General features: G+C 38.8%; 1 long non-coding RNA gene across 2 annotated transcripts; it reads left to right on the top strand.

Moving 5' to 3' along the window:
- Positions 1-10,221: 10,221 nt before the first annotated feature.
- On the top strand, positions 10,222-23,329 carry LOC132398205 (uncharacterized). Of its 2 annotated transcripts, none has more exons than XR_009513574.1 (3): positions 10,222-10,277; positions 10,461-10,509; positions 17,972-23,329. It is a non-coding gene; the product is annotated as an uncharacterized LOC132398205 (long non-coding RNA). The 2 variants fall into 2 exon arrangements; XR_009513573.1 differs by having other exon boundaries at positions 10,223-10,315.
- Positions 23,330-23,776: the final 447 nt, after the last annotated feature.

Below are 23,776 nucleotides of genomic sequence, written 5' to 3'. Positions count from 1 at the left end.
CTGCCTCCTCGTCTGCTTCTCCTAGGTGGTGTGTGGCTGCCTGAGCCTGTTGAGCTTTCGCCTGCCCAGGCTTAACCTCACCCTTTATGCTCCTGCACTTTTTAACTAAATGTCCCTTTTTGCTACAAGCATGGCAGACAGTATCTTTGAATTTACAAACATTTGCATAGTATGTTGCTCCACACCAAAAACATTCCACCTACTTTTCCTGTCTACCAGTCTCCCTCTTGACTTGGAACACTGCCACCGACTGCGACCCCCCCCCCCCCCCACCCATATCCTTTCTGTATATCCTTGGCATTATTAGCAGCACTCTCCATGCCTTGGGCAATCTCTAGGACATTCGTGAAAGTCAATGGTGGGGTTTCCCCCAACAAGCGGCATTGTACGGTGGCATCATTAATATCGCAGACTAATCTATCACGGAGCATGTCATCCAACACAGCTCCAAAATCGCAATGGTCCTAAAGCTCCTGAAGCTCAGCCACAAAATCGCCCACAGACTGACCTGGCTTCCGGACATGGCTATGAAACTTGAACCGTTGAACAATCACCAAAGGCTTTGGATTGTGGTGGTTCCCCACAAGCTTGACCAGTTCGTCATATGGAATTTCTCCCGGTTTCCGCGGTGTAGCTAAGTTCCGTATCAGCTTGTATGTCTTTGCCCCACACACACTCAGGAGAATAGAGGGCTTCTTAGCCTCCTCAGTAATCCCATCAGCACAGAAAAAGTGGCCCAACTGCTCCTCGTACTCCGGCCGCTCCTCGATTTGCTCGTCAAACACACCGACCGTTCTGAACGCAGCCATCCGCACACAAGGCTCCTTGCCTGCTCACAGCTCCTGATTGAAAACAGAGCTGACCAGTCCACAAAACCAGTTTACCTCGTTGCTAAAACTATGTGGTAACTTCTACTTTACAGAAAGACCACTCGACAACTTGATGGCCTAAAGAGCATCTTTATCTGGGACGGCAAATGATATTTACAATACAGAGGCTTCTCGGTACCTTGTGCGGCATGGGTTCAGGAACTATATACAATGCATTCTGGGAGTAAAAAGAGCGGAAGTAAAGACTCCGCCAACCCGGCATCCTGCCTTTTGCTTCCCGATTAGTATTAACTTACTTTTAATAATACTCACATTACAACACTATGGATTGGAGTTTTGAAGAAACCCCGGAAGGCAGAGTGGGGAACCAGGAATCAAGTTCAAAAGGGAGGGCAATCAGAAACATGAAGAAAATGGAAAATATTATGGAAATGGGACAAAGAAATGAATGCTGTTTGAATAATAGGAAGACTGGAGACTGAAAAAGAAGTCGGTGGTGAGAAGAGTGTAGGGAGGGGAGAAGGATGGAACAAATGTAGCACCTAATCTATGACACAAAATTATGTCAAATAATGGAGGAGAAAAAAATCTTAAGTAAAATAATTGGAGAAGAGGTTGATGAAACAATATTCTTTATTACAATTAAACTGTGGAATCCCTTGCACTTGCAAACTTCCCAGCCAGGATTATAATAAAAAAATTGACTTTTAGAAACAAAATAAATTTAATTAAGATTTCTACATGACTGAAGTAAAATGAAGCTTGCAGACATCCACACTCTTGACTTCCTTATTGCTTACAAACTTAATTATATAATGGACAAAGTTCTTCCAGTGATAAAGAACATAATCATACATTGGAACTCCATGTACAGACAGAGTAATAAAAGATAAATTGTCACAGCTGCCCCTCTGAATTAGCATTCTTCTATCAACTACTGATTGGAAGAATTTTTTCTAGTTTTCTCATAGATTTTCAGGCTAATCAAATCCAATTTTTTTGTAATACTTTTCCACTGTGAAGATAAATGTGAAAAAGCTGTTATAAAGTAACAGCTCCAAGAAGCTGAAGGTCTGTCAATGAGCACAGTCTATGAAATTCACTGCTATCAACAGGAGTGATGTAACTTGCAAGTGACTTTTCAATACCTTTTTGTGATTCACAGTCTTTTTCACCACAAACAGATAGCACCTCATTCCTGACAAAGCATTAAGTGTTCTGGTTATATATATATATATTTTTTGAAACAATAACTTTGCTGGTAGCCAGTGAAAAAATAGCCGTGGCTTAGGAAACTAATCAGGTCTACTGCCGTGAAAATGATGTATATTGAGATATTAGCACAGAACCAGAGAGAATGGGAACTGCTTCTTGAACTATACCGAAGAGTGGTATCACCTAATCTACTTGCCAATCAGCAAAATAGATCAGGCTGGCTGATCAGACAAATTCTTGGCAGACCCTGAGAAGTTGCAGATTACATTTCATAAATCAGCATCTCTGTAAAGCTGACACTCCGTTCAGCTAATCATCCATCTTCCAGGCTGAAAATATGTCAAAGAATAAAAAAAAATCCAGCCATGAACTCTAATCGTCCTTACTCATCCATGTCTTATATACCCAGCATCACACATATCACAAGATAATCTATGCCCAGGGACTGTGTGCCATGAGGAGGTAGCAAACTCTTGAGGTGAATGACAGAGCTGCTTTGATACTGAGAGCAAATTATCTCCAGACTAAAGTTAAACTGGAGGGTGTCATACAGCTATAATACGATTCTCTTAGAATATGGAGATGGCCAAAAAGTTTTTTCTATTTTATATGACAAGAGAAAGGAGAGTAATAACACATCTGACAAAAAAAATTCTGAACTTGCATCAGGAGATTTCAGTAATTCTGAAAACTAAAATAAATTGGGTTATATTATGCACACCAGTCATTTCAGAGCCATAAGGCATTAGACAGGCACTTTGGCCCATCGAGTCCATGCTAACCATCAAATACCCATTTCCCTGCATTTACCATCAACTCCACTGAGGTTCGAGCACTCCCCTGCACATGAGCAGGAATTTACTGCGGCCATTGAACCTCTAAACCCGCAGATCTTTGGAATGTACGGTAGAACAAACAAGAAACCAAAGGACTCCTATCTGGACACAGGAAGAACTTGCAAACTCCACCCAAATTTATAGTACACTTATTATCAGAGTATATGTACGCAATACATCTTTGAGATTCTTCTCCTTACAGACAGCCACAAAACAAGAAAGCCAAAAGAACCCATAACAAAGACTGTTAAACACTCAATATGCAGAGACAGAGAGAAAAAAACAAATTGTGCAAACAATGAAGGGAAGAAAATAGCATTTAGAATGAAAGTGAGTCCGCAGACATGACGCTCAGAGCAGCCAGAGGAGGCCCACAGCTTCAGCCTCAGTTCAGCACATAGAGGAGTAAAACATTGTGGAGTCTGCAGACATGAAGCGTGGAGTAGGCTCACTGCTTTAGCCTCAGTTCAGCACATAGAGGAGTAAAATTTGTGGAGAACCAAGCTGAACTAGCCTGGCCCTCGTTTCTGGTCTCATCACCCTGACTTTTCAAACAGTGTTTAAATCATCCTAACATTGGGTCATTGCTCACTCTGTTACGAATGATGAGCAACTCTGATGGGCAGAAGGGTACAGAATCACCATTGCCCCCCCCCCCCACTTGGAGAATCGCAAATCGCTACTATTCTGATGCTGTTATCAAGGGAGATGAGAGAGACACAGGATAACAGCAAAGGCAGTTGTTATTGACAACGCAGGGATACACAAAAGTGGAATGTCTCCTCCTAACAAAAGCTGAACGGAACCACTGATTACTGCTATTATCTCTTGGAGAAAGATTGTGTATTGAGTACTGTTCTATTCATTGAAACCCCTCAGGGGGCAACCAGAGTGGTCTGGTTGATGTGTTGCATCATCCCAATCTGATTGGCACCTGAGACCCCGTGAGTGGGGATAAAAGTAGGGTCTGGGGAAACACCCCTCAGACACACCAGGAGAGATGCTACGAGACCGGTGGGGGCTTGTGTGTGTGTCCACCCTTGCCTGGGTGACGAGTCCTCCATGGAACGGTCTAGCTAAAGGACGGAGGGGTCATACGTGAATGGCCACAAAAACAATGCATTGACAGATCAAGATCGTAAAAGGAAAGTCAGCAAGTCAATAGCAGTTAGTCTCTCTCTCTCTCTCCCTCTCTCTCTCCAACAATTGCAACACAGTGATCAGCAACTACCGCAGCCTGCATGAACGGAACTGAACTTTATATTTCCATCAGAGAATTCATTATCCCCTAGACAATGATAGAGCTTATTTCTTATTGGTTATTATTATACCCACACTTTTAGGTTTAGTATTGATGTCATATATTATCTCTATATATGCATTGATATTATTTTTGTGTATTTTTACTAATAAATACTGTTAAAAATAGTATCATCAGACTTCAACGGATAATTCTATCTTTGCTGGTAAGATACGCAGTTACGGGGTTCGTAACAACTCTAAGACCTAGACCCCGTTGCATCGATATGCTCTGGGCCTGGAAACCTCCACCATGTTTCAGCCCATACCCGACCTTTCCAAATTGGCTCACTGTTTTGATCAATCCAACCTCACTCTCAGTTTAGTTGTGCTGGCTCCAAATCCCCTCTGTTCCAACTTTGTCCTCTCTGCATGCTCTAACTCCCTCGAATATTCTTCGACCATGCTCCAACTACTTCTCCTCACACACACCTTGACCTTGCTCTGATTCTGTCTCGCATCTGCATGCTTCGACCTCAACTCGGCCGCATCTATGCTCACCTCTTACTTGTTTGAGGTGATCGTTTACCATAATTATTTACAGAAAAAGTGTGGGAATAATAAAGTATTGTGTTGCCTTTATGGCATTTGTTTAGTTTATAATATTTTTGCTTTAGTAATTCGTTTGTTAACATTTTTTAGTTAAAGTTAGGATTGCTTAAAGTAAATTCATTGTCTGTAATATATCGCAGCATGCGATGACGTCACACCCGGTTTCGCCGCGTCTTGTGGGAAAATACCGGTTTGGAGAAACGGGAAGGAGGGGGCTCACATGTGCAGGATCAGCACGAGAGAAGTTTTCTTTCTATGCACTAGAAACATCAGTGAAGCAACGCCGTAAGTTCATGAGATAATCGATGTGTTGACTTAAAAATGTTAACGCTGATTCTGTTAAAAGTAATGTCGGTTGATAAGGTTTATGTTTTCGTTAGTTAAAGAGTTGCAGATAGTTTGTGTTGAAGTGTATTTAAAGCAGTCAATGGCGTAGGTAGATTCTGACTGTATGCTGCACTTTAATGTAATGTAGTTATAGTTTTACTTTTGCAAGTATTTACGATGTAAATGTGATATCAAGAAGGAAACAAATACTGTATACATTTTGTATTGTTTAATCAACAGTTTTCACCATACATTAATGTGGAAGAGTGAACAGTAAATGGTTAATCTTACTGTGATCCTGTTTTCATTGACTACAGTTTACCTCAGTGTTTAGTTCAGAGTTCTCTTACACCTGAGCGAGAACACTACAAGTATGTAGTTGTATTTCTTGTTTTGGGAACTGCCAGTAAGTAGTCATCTGCCTTCAGGAGTACCATCTTAAACTGGAAGAAAGGTCAAGATCAAATTTGAATCATTAGAGTTATGGGCAGCAACTTTAATAATTGTGCGACTGTTACAACCCAAATTTATCAAGCAAGAAAATCCTGATAACTTGATGACAAAGGTTGGTTTAATACCCATTTTAGAAATACTTGGATGTATATGTATATCTTAATGTACATATAACTCCTTAATTATACTTATAATTAGTAAGGAAGTTGCTGTTCTGAAATATTAACCTAGAAGCTCGTGCACCCACAGTGATATTTTAACAGGACATCCCGTAGCACACCAAATGCCTTGTTCCAATCCTCTCCCTTGTAGGTTTAACAGACCTAAAGACACAAAGCAATAGAGACTACTGAATTAACCTTTCATGAAGCAGTTGATGAATGGACACTTTTAAAAATAAAGAGTTAAGCAATTGAATTTTTAGGCTGTTCCTTCTATCTTTAATTAAGTTGTAGTACCATAGATGATAGGAAAATACAATTATGGCAACATTGTGGATCTCAAAAAGTTGTTAGAATCACAATCAGTGAAATTCGTTGAGTTAAGGGGCATTCAGGGCACAGGAGAGGAATTGTCAGCATTTCAGGTTGAAACATTGACAATTCCTCCCTGCTCAGATGCTGCTTGACTTGTTGAGCTTGTCTAGTGCTTTAGATATTACTACATATTCCTGCATCTGCTGTCTCTTTTGTGCCCAGGGAGAAGAAACATTGCTGGAAAGGGCAGACAAATATATGACTTTATATTCTTGATAATGTGTCATTGAAAAACTGCTGCAGTTTGACATTTTTTAAACATGTGAAATCAGTTTTGTGTTTTGCTGAGTTCTGTTCCTCTAACCTGAGAAATGCAATTGATATTATTGGAGGATCCTACATTTGCTAACCCAAACCTCAGTTGCCATATGTACTACTTGGAACTGTACTGAAGCAAGAGGATAATAAATGATAAGGTTATGTTGCTGTCAGTGGCAAGTTATCTGGCCTTGGCAGAAATGCCATTATTTGCACTACAAATAAACTTAATCCCCACAGATGGAAAGACCATGCCATTCCTGATTCTGTGTGGTAAGGGTAAGTAAGGACAATTTTGAGCTCGGTCATGATGAATCTCCTGTCTACAAAGGCTGATTAAGCTATGCTATCATCACAAAGAAGAAAAAACTCTGCAGATGCTGTTCACTCTTTTCCGTAGATGCTGCCTGGCCCACTGAGTTCCTCCGGCATTTTCTATGTATCACTATGGTGCCATGCCCGATTTCAGCCAGCGTTCTTAATAAAGATGAAATTGAATTCAGTGGTCAGAAATCTATCTTCGTAACGCCTTACCTATTGTTCTTCCCCATTATAGATTGATAGCTTTTGCTACATAATTGTGACATTTCCATTTCCCATTGCAGAAGTCCTTGCTGTAAAGCTGCAAATTTAGTAACAAATTTGGTCCTTATCCCTCCCTCATCTTTAATTCCATTTTTGCATTGCTCAGCTTAAGAAGTTTACAGAAACTTTGCTGACATATGACAGAAGATGATGTCTTGGGTTTTAAAGGCTTAAAAAGCCTTTCAGCGCTCAAAGGTTAGCCTAGAATTATCTTATGACATAAAATAAACACTAAGATTATTTTAAACCTCTAAAAGCCATCTACAAAGCTCAGTCTTAGCAAACAATCTAGTTGTCAGCTATTCTCTGATATCAGTGCACCCTCTCACTTCAAAATGTTTGGATGCACTCAACTGGAATGAAAATTTCTAAGCAACACATCAGTTTATAATACCCTATTAATTGCAACCTAATGTCACAAAGCATGTCTAACACCACCAAGTAAAAAGCATGAATTATTAAATTTAAACAACAAACTAACTGCATGCATGCAATGAACACAAAGCAAATGGTGTCAGTGAAAGACATTGATGAGATCTGGGCTTTGTCCCCATCTCTTCTTTTAATCAGGCAACATTTATTGGCCATTGATTTGTGGTTTGGACAGCTATGACATGCTGCCTGGTTCAGACTCTCAAACCAGATTCAAAGGGCTCCCAGTGGGTCAATATAAAAATGCACTTTGATGAAAAATGCAGCAAAGAATTTTTAACAAATAATGAATAGATTCCAAGCAGATTCATTATGGCTTTCTGCTGAAGTAGCAGGTACCAGGATGTTAGCATTCATTTGTGTGAATGAATCAGATTCCTACAAGAATGGCAAATCCTTATAAAGATTTGCTCCCCTTCTAACATTAAATTGCTCATGATTGAAATAAAAACTTGTAACCAGGAAAAGGCTCAAGCAGTGCAACTAACCCAAAAACTACAGGAAAATATGATAAATTGTGTTACTTTGACATAAGTGTTTTCATTGGGACTGAGATGAGTAGGAAAATGAAATAAGCTGCAAGTTGAATTATATTTGGATATCTTTACTGCGGTTATGGGATCCAGTTGAAGTGTTCTTGCCTTATTTCTGATTTGTTTGTCTGAGTCTAAAATCTGTTTATGTTTGGATGAGCTATTAATCTAAGAAACATAAATTTACATGTGTGTTAAACATTATCAATATAATTATTATTTGATATAATTACATAGATAATCAAAATAAATCCATATAAATAAATGAATAATTTTCAAAAATTTACCAACACTTTAAAGATAGAACTATACTATTATTGTATTTTCAAATAAGACCACATTCACATGTGAAAAGTACCTCAGGTTAAAATGAATAAGAAAACACCTGCCAACGTCCAAATCTTGAAACAGTACTGTGTAGGGAAATCCAATTGTGTATTCTTATACCTCGCTGCTTTAGGCTATTTCTAGCTATGTATTTCAAAGGGACAAGGATGAAGGACACAATTTTATACCTGCATGTCAGTGGGCGCACTGTATTTGACCCTAGAAATTGGATTGATCAGTGTAAATTTAAGGATATTATTTATGTAGGTGTCAGATTTTTTCTGGAGAAGATTTTGCTGGTAGTAATTTACAGGTGAAAATGCACCCATCCTAAAATTGGACCTGGCATTTCTGACTGAAATCACACAAACATAATTGACTTCTGGAGGGAAGCATTGAGCGATCTTGGGGTCCGAATCCATAGGACACTCAAAGCTGCTATGTAGGTTGACTCTAGATGGTTAAGAAGGCATATGGTGCATTGGCCTTCATCAATCGTGGGACTGTAGCGGTGTGCTATACGCAGCGCTGAAATAACGACACAGAGTCGGTAAACTGCAGTTAAAGAAGATTTTATTTGAACTTCGCAGCTTCGCTTTAAAGCCTTCCTAATCCCACCCTCCCCGGGCGCGGATGCTGTAGGAGGTACGTATTCACAGTCCCGCGTGAGCTTTTCCCTTTGTTAGTGAAGCAGACCAGGCGCCCTTTTGGGACTGGCCTTTGTGCCGGCGTGCTGGCTATTTGTGAGCCGGTTCGAGTGCGCTAGGAAGTGGGTCGCCACAGGACCGAGTTTAAGAGCCGAGAGGTAACATTGCAGCTATATAGTACCCTGGTCAGACCCCACTTGGAGTATTGCGCTCAATTTTGGTTGCCTCACTACAGAAAGGACGTGGAAACCTTAGAAAGGGTGCAGAGGAGATTTACAAGGATGTTGCCTGGATTGGGGAGCATGTCTTATGAGAATAGGTTGAGTGAACTCAGCCTTTTCTCCTTGGAGCAACAAAGGATGAGAGGTTACCTGACAGAGGTGTACAAGATAATGAGATCCATTGATAGTATGGATAGTCAGAGGCTTTTTTTTTCCCCAGGGCTGAAATGGCTAGCATGAGAGGACATATTTTTAAGGTGCTTGGAAGTAGGTACAGAGGAGGTGTCAGGGGTAAGAATTTTACGCAGAGAGTGGTGAGTGTGTGGAATGGGCTGCCAGTAGTGGTGGTGAAAGCGGAAACGATAAGGTATTTTAAGAGACTCCTGGATGGATACATGGAGCTTAGAAAAACAGAGGGCTATGGGTAAGCCTAGGCAGTTCTAAGATAAGGGCATGTTCAGCACAGCTTTGTGAACGGAAGGGCCTGTATTGTGCTGTAGGTTTCCTATGGTTCTATGTTTCAGTGCAGCATCAGATGTGCATGAACTGAAATCAAATTGTGAGCTCTGTGCTTTTGGCTCCCATACAGTGAACAAAACTGTAACAGTCATGTAAGTAAGTCACACAGAAAAATGAATGCAAACTGGTGAAATCACCCCCAAAATGTGCATTAGAGCCTTCATTTTACTTTGAAGTTTTAGTTAAAACTCTATGGTGTTACTTTTCTTGTTTAATTATTGCTTGCACCTTTGGAGATTATGTTACAATCCTTGTCTCATGAATCATCTAGCACCTCGGAGCAGCTGTTTTCAGCCCAATACTCCTTAAAGGCAGGGGATGGTGCATCGGGTGGCCACAAATATTGAAAGTTGTATATAATTATATTTAGCATTAACTATACAAAAGTGTACATAACTATTTTATGACATTCGTGAGTCAGCCATCCTGAATGTCATATGGTTATAGTCAAGAAGCAGATTTATAACTCAGTTTATTAGTTTAGGGCTGGCAGTTTAAAGGAACTTGATGTAACCAGGTGACTGTTGAATAGTATTTGTTATTGTTAAAGTGCACTTATGTATTCACCCTCGTAACACTAAAATAGCTACCTGTGCCTTTAAGAGATGGCGGTGATGTCATGCATGTGAGTAGAAAGAAGAGTTACAATGTTCTAAAATGAACATCGAGTACTAGATATGTGGTGAGGAAAGATTTCTGCGAGTAAGGTATCGGCGCTGGATAACATGGCTGTGCAAAGTTCCTTGTCAGTTAGTCTTTCTAGTAATTTAACTACAAGACAATATATTGTAAAAAAACTTTGTGGAAGTTTATTTTTGTCTTATTTTATTGTTTCATGACAGAATGTGAATGTAACGGAGTAATGTGAATGTATTAATCTCTGTTCACAGGGTCTCAGGGTCCTACACATGCTTGGAAGTTAAGCACGTGTGTGCCAAAGTGAGTATACCTCTTAAGTTAAGATGAGATATATTTATTCATATTTCAGATGTTGTGTAAAAGGTACAGGGTTTGTGGAATTTTAATGTTATTTGCATTGCTTTTTTTTAGAAATGCTACCACCATATTGCTTTTGTATATTTTGTTTTATTTATTTTCATACTGCATATGTAACTAGTTGATACACGAGTGTATGGACTGAAATTAAGCTGAGATTGTAACAGCAGGAACTGTTTTTTTAAATTAATTTATTGTTTTTATTTTGATAACCCTCTTTCTACTTTAAAACATCTAAAACAGGTGAAGGCTTTAAAGGCCTAAAAACATATTTGTTGTCCTGAATGTGCATTTTTTCCAGGCTACAAAACTGATACTTAACTTCCTTGCAGCAAAAAGTACTACAAAAGAATTTTCTTCCATTAAACTGGGTTTCCATTTCAGTACTAATGCTTTCATTTCTTAACAATACACACAAAATGCTGGAAGAACTCAGCAACGTCTATGGAAATGAATCAACAGTTGACGTTTTGGGCCGAGACCCTTCTTCAGGACTTTTCTTCATTTCTTTCAAGAGGCTAATACTGATATTTCACATCCACTGCCCTGCCATCAAATTCTGGAGTTGTCAAAAGGAGTTTATTTGGCCTAGTGAGCTAGATCGAATTAAAGTAAGCTGAGCAATGAATTAGTCACTGCTGAAGAAGTGAAGCCTGCTTTAGAAATCTATGAGAACAAATAAGTAAACCAGAGAGAGAGAGAGAGAGAGAGAGAGTCAAAGTGCAGAATAGGGAGGCAGATTGTAGAGAGAGGGAACTTATCAAAGGAGGAGATGATAAATATTTTCAGGCTACAATATCCAGCTGATGCATATGCAGATTGCATATTAAATGCATGTGTGGTAAGGGACATGGTGGTGGGGTGTATCAGTTCAGTTTCAGTTTATTGTCATTTAGAAACCACAAATGCAATGCAGTTAAAAAATGAGACAAAGTTCCTCCAGAATGATATCACAAAAGCACACGACAAAACAGACTACACCAGAAAATCCACATAACGTTTGGTAATCCCCAAATCCAGAGTACGGAGAGGCTGCTGTGTCATGCTACCATCTTAGCGCATTCCCCGGAAAGGAGTTCCAAACCTACCAGAAAAAACAAGACTACCCAGACACACCAAGTCAGAAGACCAACTCTAGCACCCAACAAAACAAAAACTAAAGCTACAAGACCTACACAAAACCACATAGTTACATATAGTTATAGTATGAGTTTCAACACTGCATGTCAGGTTATGCCATGAGAGGGACCTACACTGTGAGTGGTTACGAACAGTCAATGTCTCAGCCCAAAACATTGACTGTATCCTGACAATGGATCTCAGCTTGAAATGTTGACTGTTCATTTCCACGGATGCTGCCCGACCTGCTGAGTTCCTCCAGCATGTTATGTTTGTTGCTTTCACCCCAGCATCTGCAGAGTATTTTGTGTTTACTGTGAATGATTGTTGTGTAGAAGAACTAAGTTCATCATTTGAATTGTGATGAGGGCTGGGGGTGGGGGTGGTGTTTTGGGAATCGGGATTGGGTGATTTGGGGTATGTGGGGCTGCAAACATCTTTAACTTGCAAGATTCCTCCTTGTAGTTGGTTACCACCAGTAAAATCCATGGGTTCAATAAGGGCAGCCTAGTTTCTTTTAAGTTTTGCAGAAGCAGGCCTCATTGTCCTTGTGAAGGCATATTTCTGGGTGAGTGGTCCATACCTGTTACAGATCACTCAAGGGCTCATGAGCTGTATGCATTTAAACTTTACATTACATATCAACATGTCCTTGTGTATCAACCAATCAAACATAGGTGGGATTCAGAAGTGAGAACACAGCTTTTGCAAAAGATGCATTGTTTACTGATAGAATACTACTACAAAGTACAGATGACAGTGCTCAGCAATAACATTTCTTGACTAATGAGGCCAAAACAAAGATGTGCTACAGACAATATTTTGAAGACTATTCAATTTCCAACAAGTAAATTGGCTATCAATTCCATTTCCTTGCTCTCATTAAACTGGATGTAGTTGGAGTCAAGAGAAGTCTGCTTCCTGTTTCAAATTGTTCAATTTCACTTTTAACATGATCTCAGCCAGCCGACATTTAAGAGATAAGATTTTATATGTTTATGCTTAGTTCATGAAAAAATGGACTCTGTACATCACTTATATGCACATAAAATAGTTAGGTATTTGATACTTCTCCTGTGCCAGTACTGGGACAACTAATATGAGATGCCATGACCATAGTTGTTCTACGATGGACTAAAGAGATGCAAACTTATATCCTTTCTTCTCTCGGGTCAGAGATAATGACTGAGAATGCATCTGCCCCTAGACAAGCAAAGAGAGCTAGTATGACTGGACATCAGGTGTTTCTCAACCAACCAGAATATTTAATCATACATGTTTAGGTAAATCGGAACCTCTTTGATAAGTAAAGAGCTTATTTAAGGCAGAATTAAGTGAATCTACTCCTTTGAAAGGATTAAAATGCTGTGACAAAAGATCAGTTCCCAAGACTTTACCACTGTATTCTAGGTAGGTGAGAAATAAGAATTTAGTGAATAAAATGATTATTTGGTGACAAAAGAGCTTTTGCCATGGATGCCATGCTAGCATAGTGGTTAGCGTGAAACTGTTACAGCTCGGTGTTTCGGACTTCAGAGTTCAATTCTAATGTCATCTGTAAGGAGTCCGTATGTCTTCCCCCTGGAATGTGTGGTGCTCTGGTTTCCTCCCACACCCCAAGGATGTAGCGGGTAGATTAATTTGTCATTGTAGATTGTGCTGTGATTTGGTCAGGGTTAAATCAGGGTGGCGGGGTAGTGTGGCTCAAAAGGCCATAAGGGCCCACTCTGTGTTGCATCTCTAAATGAACAAAAATAACTAAGGGCAAGGTGTTAAAGCGTAATTAAATTTGGAGCAATTTCACATTTCCAGCTTTGAAATTTTTGTAACTATTCCCACAAGATGGTATTACCATTAATTACATTTTTAAAGTCTTAGTCTTAGCCACTTGTATAAACAGGAATTGTACAGACAGGACAGCTTTCAATTCATTGCTGCAGTTTTTCCCCTGATTATTTCAATTCTAAATCAACTTGTGCATACAAAATCATGAGTTGGGTGATGCTCAATTTATGAAATTGACTGAACATTGACAAAAGATTGTCACAAAGGGATGAGGCAGCTTAACTCTACTTAGTGTGAAAGATAAATCAGATTTCTGAATTTTCAGTTTGATATGCTATAAGATGCCTATGAAATGAAAAGCTACCAGGGCTTTTGTTGGAGTAAGAAATATTAATTATCTTCAAAAGATGTAGTCCATCTTCCATATAAAGGAGCTTTATACATCATAAGGTTATATATTCCTCCCTTCATTACACCAACTAATCCCAATTTTTTTTATTTTTATGTTAATTCAGCTTGGTTACTAATATGGCATAAAGAGAAAAATACACGTTTCAAGGTTAGAGCTGAGCCTGAATGACAGATCATTAAGTTTTGTATTACTTCCCACATGATGCCATTTACTGTGCAGGTGTGACTGCTGTCTATTTTATTACCCATACCACATTAATAGATATCTCTGCAGGAATTCCATAAACCCAACATAATTATGTAATGGTTTAATGAACACACCTTAAATGAACAAAATTGTTACAGTTAATATTTTACACAGTGGCTGATCACCATTCGACTAATCGAGGCAAAAGTTCTTGAGTTATTAAAAAAGTGCCTTTGAAAATGCTTTGGCTGTGAAAAAGAGTCTTCATTTTATTACAAGCTGTAAAAAATAATTAGTGGGACTATGGTCTGCTTTCATCTGATGAAGTCCTTCAGGTGACTCAAAAGATTGACTTTTGCTTTTTCTCTATTCTGGGGAATGCCTGGCTTCAGAGGGTTTGACAATTGCCCATTGTTAATATCCAAAATGTTTATGACCCAGGAGCTTAAAATAGGGTTAAACACTGGAGCAATTATGTAGTGATTTAGCAGATTTAGCAATAAGTAAGCAACCAAATAAAAGATTAAATCCTGGAGACTGCTCCTCAGGTTTGGCTAGTAAATGTATTATTCTGGTGTAAAAGCACTTTAAAAATTATGTCAACAAGAATGAGACAAAAAATATTTGCACTTCAGCCTTATTGGTCTGAAAAATATCAGTTTGCTCATTGAAAAAAACAAATGTTATAAACCTGGTTTCTCCTGAGAGTATGTTACTTAGAGAGCCAACAGTCAAACTACGTTTGGAACGCAAAAAAACATACTGAAAAGGCAGAAAGTCTAAACTAAAAACAGAAAATATTGGAAAGAATCAGCAGATCAGGGAGCATATATGAAAAGATAGCACTAGTGACCAATGGAAACATTTTGCTAACGGCTTATAAAATCCTTCTTCTAAATATACTTTGTCTTCCTGTTCTGAACTGTGATCAATTGCAGCCCGTAACTTCCCTTTTCAGAATGTATTTTTGGTCCGACTGAATGATCTGATGCTTCTGCGATCTCCTAGAGGATTCAGTGTGGTTGTGATTGTGTGTCGATCCCTAATAGTGGAACGTAATCCCGCGGTTGGTTCCATTATTCCACGCTCATTAAAGGGTCGAGCAAAATTATAGTCATTGGGGATTAGAGCAGGAAACAAACAAGTGTTCAGTTCCATTCTTCCTGTGTTTGACTGGTGTCTTTCACCACTGCTGGCAGGTGGAAGGTTCAAGATGCTTGGATCCCACACAACAATGTCCGGAAGTGGCTGTTGCCGGCAATCATTGGGCTGTTGGACAGGCTTGTCTCAGCACTGAACGCACTCCATTGTTCCGGACTCACTTCGGGGATTCTGCAATTTATGTCCCTTGTGTTCTTTGTTTACTTCTTTTTACTCCTAAGGCAATTTGATCAGGATGCTTCAGCGCTGAATAGACTCTGCAGCTGTGGCCTGCTGCAATCAACACCGGACTACCATTGGCACTGTGCTGAGCCCTACAATCGCACTGTACTGAGGGTGACCATCACATAGCGCTAAGGACTCACTTTCAGGGACTCTGCGGTGAATGCAATTTGTTTACTTTTATTGTTGTATATTTGTTCTTTTACCACACAATGAGTAATTGATAGTCTTGTTGTGTGAGACTTTTCCTGAACAGATTCTATTATGTTTCTTTGTTCAGTGGCTGCCTGCAGGAAGACGAATTTCAAGGTGGGATACTGTATACATACTTTGATAATAAATGTACTTTGTGCTTTTAATTTTGAAGAGAAAGAGCAAAAGCTCCAGGTTTATGTACTTTTGTCAGAACTCAGAAAGAATGGAAATCAAACACACTTTAAGTTACCGAGAAGGAGCGGGGTGAAGGGAACAAACTGTTTGTCCGTAATTGATCATCCTGAACTATGGAGTGCATTCAGTGCTGAGGCAAGCCTACCCACAAGTGGTAGTGGTGCAGATTGGAAGAAGATGGTCTATGCTTCTTAATTTCTGTTAAAGTGTCTGAAGAAGATACAATTAAGAGGAGATGAATGAGGAGAGAGGAAGGCAAAGCAATGCATTGACAGAACTGCAGAACACAAAATGTTGGTAGAAGTGCTCATTATGTGGTGTCCAATGTATTAGAGAAACCAAAAGCTCTCCTGGTTACTATTTTGTAGAATATCTTAATTCAATTTACAAGGGTGACCATAGGCTTCCAGATGTCTTTCTCCTTTAACTCTTCATTCACACTTTTACATCCTTGGCCTCTTACAGCATTCTAACATAGTTGTAAGCTCAAGGAACAGCATCTCATCTTCCAACTATTCAACAATTTTAGATAATTGGCTTTCCTAATTTGTTTTGGAACTGGTCAGTTCTGAAACAAGGTCAATTACTGGTAATGTTAACTCCATCCTCTCCCACAAAACAGATGCTGCTTGACCTGCTGAAAATTTCTATCCTTTTCATTTAACTCTTGCATTCTTTGTCAGGCTGTTTCAGAATCCTTTACAGCCTCACTGAATAATCTGCACCCCCCTCACACTTGAGTCTAAGCCTTTCTTGCACTTTCCATTAACTTTCTGGACTCAAAGCAGACTTGTTGTTCTTCTCTCCTTGTGGGGATTTGTCTATACGTTTCATGGCATGGATATGGACCATAAGTTTCAGAGAGATCACAGACTGTCATGGGGGTCACGTGGCAAGTGACATAAAAACTTATCATTCAGGACTTAATTCTTATATGATCCATGATACAAAATTCTAGCATGGAGTACCTGGCTGGACTATTGAAATAGCTTTGTAACCCTCTTCCATAAAGGCCGGTTTAGATCCTCAGGAAACATTGTTTTCCCTTCTCCAATTGTTACAGCATCTGTTCATGAAGTAACAGCTCTTTCCAAAGTTGCTTTTTATGGGCCAAGTGCTGCCTGTTGAGTAGAAGAAGGTGACAATAGCTGCAAGATGTTGCAATTGATCAAAGCATCAATGCACGGTGAGGTTGACACAGCACAGTGTTACAGAGGCAAACTCTGCTTTGGGGACCTCACAATAGAAGATTGTTAACTCAGTGGGGCTTCTAAAAACAGCATCAAGATGACACACAATCATGTTCTGAAGTCTTTAAAAAGCGGGAGAAGGAATTTTACAGCTATATTGCCATCATTTTTCTGCAGTGACATGCTTCCTGACACAAAAACTCATACAGATAAAGAAATCAAACAAATGAGACAATATGCCAACATAAGTGGTGCAGATAAATCCAAATGTCAATTACCAAGGCTCTCCCCATTTCTACTTTTAATCACACAAATCTTATGGCAAAGGAGCTACTTACCAGACAACAAGGCACTTTTCATTATCTGACTTGAAATAAGGTCAAATTGCTCTTCCATGAAATTTTAGCAACATCCTGAGCACCTATCCAGCACCTATTTGGCATTTCCTATGAGTCGGTCAGATAGTGTTACATTTAAGTCAATATACACAGTTGACTTAAATTTCCTTGGCTCCTGCAGAAGCAGTATCAAAAATTTAATATGACCAAAATATTGCTCATTATATACAGAATATGCCTTTAACAAGAAAAGCCTTTTCTTTGTTTTATATCATAAAACAAAGCACGCAAAAGGAAACACAGGAAAGTTTGGCTGGAGTTTTCAGGATTAATGGGCTGGAGTAGGGGTTGGGGGAACTGCATTGCAGGCAAGAGTTTGGAGATAAGAAGGGCTTGGGGTGAATGTCAAATGCTGGCAATTGATAATGGTTGTGATGAGGCCTGCTACTTCCATTTATAATATAGAGAAGCGGTTTCAGCCACAAGTGGCAGGAAGAAATTGGATTAACTGGAAAAAGGCCTACCAGTGCTGGTCCCATAGGAATGTAAATAATTAAAAGGAGACCTATCTGAATCTGAACTGTGCCCTTTATATTACACAGAAGGAGTATGTTGGAATGCTTCTTATTCAGGACAGACCAATGGATAGCATGTGACAACCTCACTTCAATAAAGCAATGTTCTAGGAATTAGCTGCATGTCTTTGGAGGCCATTGCCATCACCTTGGATACAAACCCGGAGCAAGTGCGTGAAGGAACCCACAATGGAAATAAATGACTTTGCAAGCTGCTCTGTAAGACCCCAATTTTCAGTCATATTTTACCTTTTGTGGAGATTGGGTAATGTATCATGCAAAAACATGGTACAATCTGTTCTAATTTCTAGACAAATTTCAGTAAATTTCCTGCCACTTTCTGCTTATTGTATAATCATGGAGTTATTTTCACAATTACAGTGAAGTAATTGCCTTGTTTGTCTTTTGTATATATAGTAAAGTTAAACAAAGAAATGACAGTCAAGTGCACTTTAAAAACAGAAACAAAACCATTTGACCTCTCCTCTATTTTTAAAAAAAAAGTGTCTGTAGAAGTGACATATAATTCTCCATTTAATATTCAAGTATTTTAACTTTAGAAGTAAATTCATTATGTTTAGCTTTCATTTTCTTTTATTAACTGTTCAAGGAACATTAGAACAAAAGCAGCTCATTTGTTTCCTCATGACAATTCCATCCTTCAATTAAGCCAAGGCTTATCTTAACTGCATATACACGTTTTTGTTCCATTATACTTAACATTATTGCCTCTTTATGATCACATCTCAATCTTCTCTTAAAGAATAAAGGAATTCAAGAATTAATATAACCTACTTTTGTTATTTAAGCCTTTCATATCCAGTGCATTCTGCTGAATATTTTGGAGATACATTGTAGAGAACACAATAAACCAAACCTGGCTCAACGAGGCTAAAACAAAACTTGTATGACCTTTTTTTTCTTCTAATTCACTGGAGGTGAAAATAACCAAAAGCATTTTTACTTAAGGTTTGAAACTATCCTAATATTTTTAGGTATTTCAGCATGTAGGCTCCAATGATCTATCTCCTCTTTTATACTTCGTTGTTCAGAACATGTTCTGAGTGATTCTTCTTCAATCCAAAATGAATGTGCTTGCATTTTCCAATACTGAGTTCTATTTACCTTAGCCTTGGCCACTCACTTGGCTCACTAATGACCCTTTGGAGTATTCTGCATCTGTCAATACCACTTAATTTCTGCCTAAATTAATGCCAGTAACAGAAGTGGTTGTATAGCTCTTCATTCCCACACTAATAAAATGGAGGGTTGTGCACAAGGGGAATCCAGTCTGCCCATCAATCCTGTTCCAGCTCTTTGAAACAGAGATTTTTAAAAGAATAACTATCACCCCAGTTATTTGTCCAATTCTCTTTAAGCTCTTGCTAATTAATATTATTTAGCCATTCTTTAGGGCAACAGACATCAGATTGCCTGAATTTGGTGTGTAAAACATCAAATTACTTCCTCATCTCAACTTTGTCCTTTACCCTAAAATTTGACTTATTGCTGACTGGTATATCTGCCTCTGGAAATGCCATAGAGGACTACAACTCTGAAACAAGTCCTTAGACCTATCTAATCCCTGCTGAATCATTAATCTGCCATTGACCTGCATCACAATTAAGGTTTATTCTTAATTGCGTTTTCAGAATGCTCATACCTCACTGACATCCCTTCTTTTAATCTTCCATGTTTTAAGGGGAACAACAGCTGCTTATAAAACCACACATTGACACCATTCCAGTTATTGCATGCAGTTACCAAGATGAATGGGATTGCAATTTCCATCACCAAATTTCATTTGCACAAACTTGGCTACTTACAAAACTCATTAATGACCATTTGCAGGTCTTCTGCTCCTATTGGTACTCCTTACTGACCTGCTAGCTTAAAGACATTTAACAAAAATGGATGTTTAGCTCCATCACATTGACTTTGGCAAAAAGTTACAGAATACTGGGTGAAGCTTGATTGGTTCTCTTGGCTCAATTTGTCCAATATTATCATAGAAAGCTTACAACGTGGAAGAAATTGGCTCAGTTTCTTGTGTTTGCACCAGCTCCATTCGAGAGCAGTTCAGCTAGCCCAATCTAGCCCAATTTTCCTGTATTTTCCCTCTAACCCTACAAATTCATTATTTTCATGTCCTCATCTATCTCTCTTCTGTATTTTCCAATGAATCTACCTTACTGCAAGCAGTACCTGGCAGTGCTTTCCAGACTGCAAACGCTCACTGCATTTAAAATAAAAGATCTTCTCCTTGAGGCAGTCGCATTAGCAACATTTAAAAGCCATCTAGATAATTACATGGATAGGAGAAATTCAGAATGCTCTGGGCCAAACATGGGCAGATGGGATTAGTTTGCTGGGTAACAGGATCTGCATGGATGAGATAGGCTGAAGGACCCATTCCATGCTGTATGACCCTCTAGCTCTCAACATATTATCTTCACTCTATGTCTCCATTTACTTAACCATTTTAAGTATCTTTAACAGAACTTAATTTCCCCAGTTCTACAGAGAACAGCCTCAACTCCTCTGGTGTACCCACATAATTAAAGCCACTCATTCTGGAATTACATTGGGAAATGTCCAGCGCACAAGACCTTATATCTTCAATGAGGCATTGTACATTTATCAGGATATAATCACCACTTCATTGCCAAAGCAAGTGATCCTAAAATGTTTTCTGTCATTTGTTGTGAGTAAGCTGTTCCTCTATTTATAAAACCCAGGGTACTGCACCTGTTTAGAGCTACTTTCTCTATTTTGCTATTTACAATAGACCATGCCCTGGAATCCTTAGTTTTTGCGTCTTGCAGAATATTACCCTTCAGTTTATCTTGGCTCTTCCCATTCCTGCTTCAAAAATATAGTAACTCATATTTCCCAGCATTAAATGTGTCACCATTTCTGTTCATCCCACCGACCTACCTGTATCTCCCTGAACTCTATTACCATGTTCTTCACATATCCAGGTTTTACAGCATCTGTACTTTTCAAACTTTAGTATGCACACTAAAGAGCAAATTACTAATGTATTTATAATGAGTGAGGTCTCAGTAATGATCCTGAGGGGACTCCACTGCACTGTTTCAGTCTGAAAAGCAAATTTTCATTGCGACTGTTTTCTGCTCCTCAGCCCTTTTTTTAAAAAAAAATCCACACACCTACATTCTCTTCTATTCAGGCAATTCTTTCTTGATGTCAAGCCTATTGAATGCTTAAAAGATTATGATTAGTGTATCCACAATTTCCTACCTTACTTTGCCTTTCAGTGTGTATTATCTACAAAATGCACTGCAACAATACACCAAAGTTCCTAAGGCAGCACTTCCAGACCCATAACCACTACCTCTAGAAGGACAAGAACAGCAGACACCTGGGCACCACCACTTGGAAATCCCCCTCCAAGTCACTCACCATCCTGACTTGGAAACATATCGCTGTTCCTTCATTGTCGTTGGGTCAAAATCATGGAATTCCCTCCCTAACAGCATTGTGGGTGTACCTACACCTCAGGGACTATAGCAGTTCAAGAAGGCAACTTGTCACCACCTTCTCAAGGGCAACTAGGGATGGGCAATAAATGTTGGCTTAGCTGGCAATACCCATATCCCATAAATTAATAAATACATTTTTAAAAACTTCCCTGAGAATCTTAGGGTGCAATATGATTACAGTGAGTATAATGATTTTGATTCAAACATTGAAGGACATTACTAAAAATATACATATAAATGGAATGCCTGCAGTCCATAAATAAAAATGGAGTGGAAATATTCCATTCCCATTTTTGGAAGACTATAATTAGATGGAAAGTTTTTGGATTATTCCTACCATAACTCAGATATATTTATATACCATGTCTTACATTCTTTCAAGATGTCCAAAGCCTCTGATGTACAGTGACTTTTTAAAAAGTAAAAATATACAGAAGTCATTTTTCAATAAATAAACTCAAATGAGAAATAGGGGGAATAATGACTAGATAAAATGTTTTAGTGGTGTTGAGGGCTTGGGAATAAGTTTTAGCCTGAATCCCCAAAGTAGTACTTCCATTCTGAAAGGATTGAGATGCCTTACGTTAATTTGAGGCAATAACTGGCACCTCAGATTAATGTCTCATCTGAAAGATATCAATCTATTGCCACAGCACTGAACTAGCAGACTTAGCTCTCTTGAATAGGTACAAACTTCACACAAGTTAGGCAAGTATCACTTGTTATAATTTGTGCTATCTTGTATTTAAGGAGGTAAATTAGGTTAAAGCTGGCATAAACTGCTAGTATACTAAAATTAATATTAAATTGTGTAACACTGAAATTAATAAGTAATTAAACATAATGTAATTGCACAATTTCAGCTTTGGAAACATGTGTAACATACTTCTTTTCTCTCACACACACACAAACATTTATACACACTGATATATTTATGGAGTGCAGGTACAGTGTGAGCTTCAGAAAAATAACATACAGAGTTGTGGAACAGCCTGGTACTGTACACTGTATTTTTAGAATATATAATATCTGTTTTTTATACAGTTTTGGGCTTGGCAGCATTTTATGAGCACGCACAACCACCAAATGATGGAGATACAAACATGTGATGTACTAGCTTTGGCTTACCTCTTGTCAGAGCCTATATGTCAAGAAAAGTAGGCAGGCATGTTTTGGAGTTTTATTTTGTTATTTTAGATTCCACTCAGATTGTGTTTTCCTGGTGTCATCAGAGAACTATCCTTGTGCCTCCAGGCCATTTTCTTTTTTACCCTCTCTCTCTCTCTTATCTTGGCACTTCAGAACAAGTGGGCCTGCCCCATGTCTAGCTCAGGTTCTCATTGGCTTCTCATTCATTTTCTTCCTGCCCCAAGTTATTCCCAGCCTAGCTTCCTCGTGGCACTTACTCACACTTCATAATAATGTGAAAAATAAATTGTAACTAGTTGGCTTTGTTCATGCCTTGAGAGATAATCTGTCTGAAAAAAGTATTAGTTGCTTTCTCATTCATCCTGTGGATATTCCAGCACAGATTTGATGTGTGAACTACAACCCACTATTGCTTAATGAATTCATTCATAATGCTATCTTGTATCATGGTAAATGTTTTACAGCTGAGATCACAAACAACGCACAACAGCAGCATGGAAAATGTTATCCTCTGAATGTGCAATATTGTATGTTGGATTGCACTTCCGAAATTAAATTCAATGGAACGATATTCCAGAAGTAGAGCCAATTGCTGCAGATTTCCTTACATTGTGCATATATTTCATATAACAGAGGTCAAACTTATAAGGGTTTTGTGGTTTTATTTTTACAATTGAAAGGAAAGAAAAGCTGATTTTTTTCCCCTGTGAAATGCTCGACATATGGTCTGAGGTGGATTCAACCAAAAACAGTTTTGTTCAATGGCCTCTGATGTTCTACTCTATTGAACTGTCCCATTGGGTCTGACCCCAGTAAAACTAACATTCAAAGCAGGTGGAACTTCACTGGCCTGTGAAAGTGGCTGAAGGCCTGAGGACTATTTTTTGTTTTCAGCATGTCAAGACCAACTTGCACTCAATGATTTTGGCATCCAGGTATGCCAGAGGCACACAGCTCAGGCAGGGGTTGGTTAAGTAACTTTTTCTTGTATGTCGCATGTTTGGTAAGGTAATTATTTAAATACATTTCAGGTCTGTGTTTGTGCAATTCTGTCTTTTGTAATTTCCTTGTCCTAGTTCTATTCCTGACACCATCGTTCTCAGTGGGATTCTTCCAAGAGGCAAAGGAGAAATGTTGTGAAATACAAGGCTCCTACAACTGACCAACTTAAGCACTC

The sequence above is a fragment of the Hypanus sabinus genome, chromosome 8 (genome assembly GCF_030144855.1).
Source record: "Hypanus sabinus isolate sHypSab1 chromosome 8, sHypSab1.hap1, whole genome shotgun sequence".
NCBI lineage: Eukaryota > Metazoa > Chordata > Chondrichthyes > Myliobatiformes > Dasyatidae > Hypanus > Hypanus sabinus.
The sequence above is the reverse complement of the archived record's forward strand: the minus strand, read 5'-3'. Positions and strand labels throughout refer to the sequence as shown.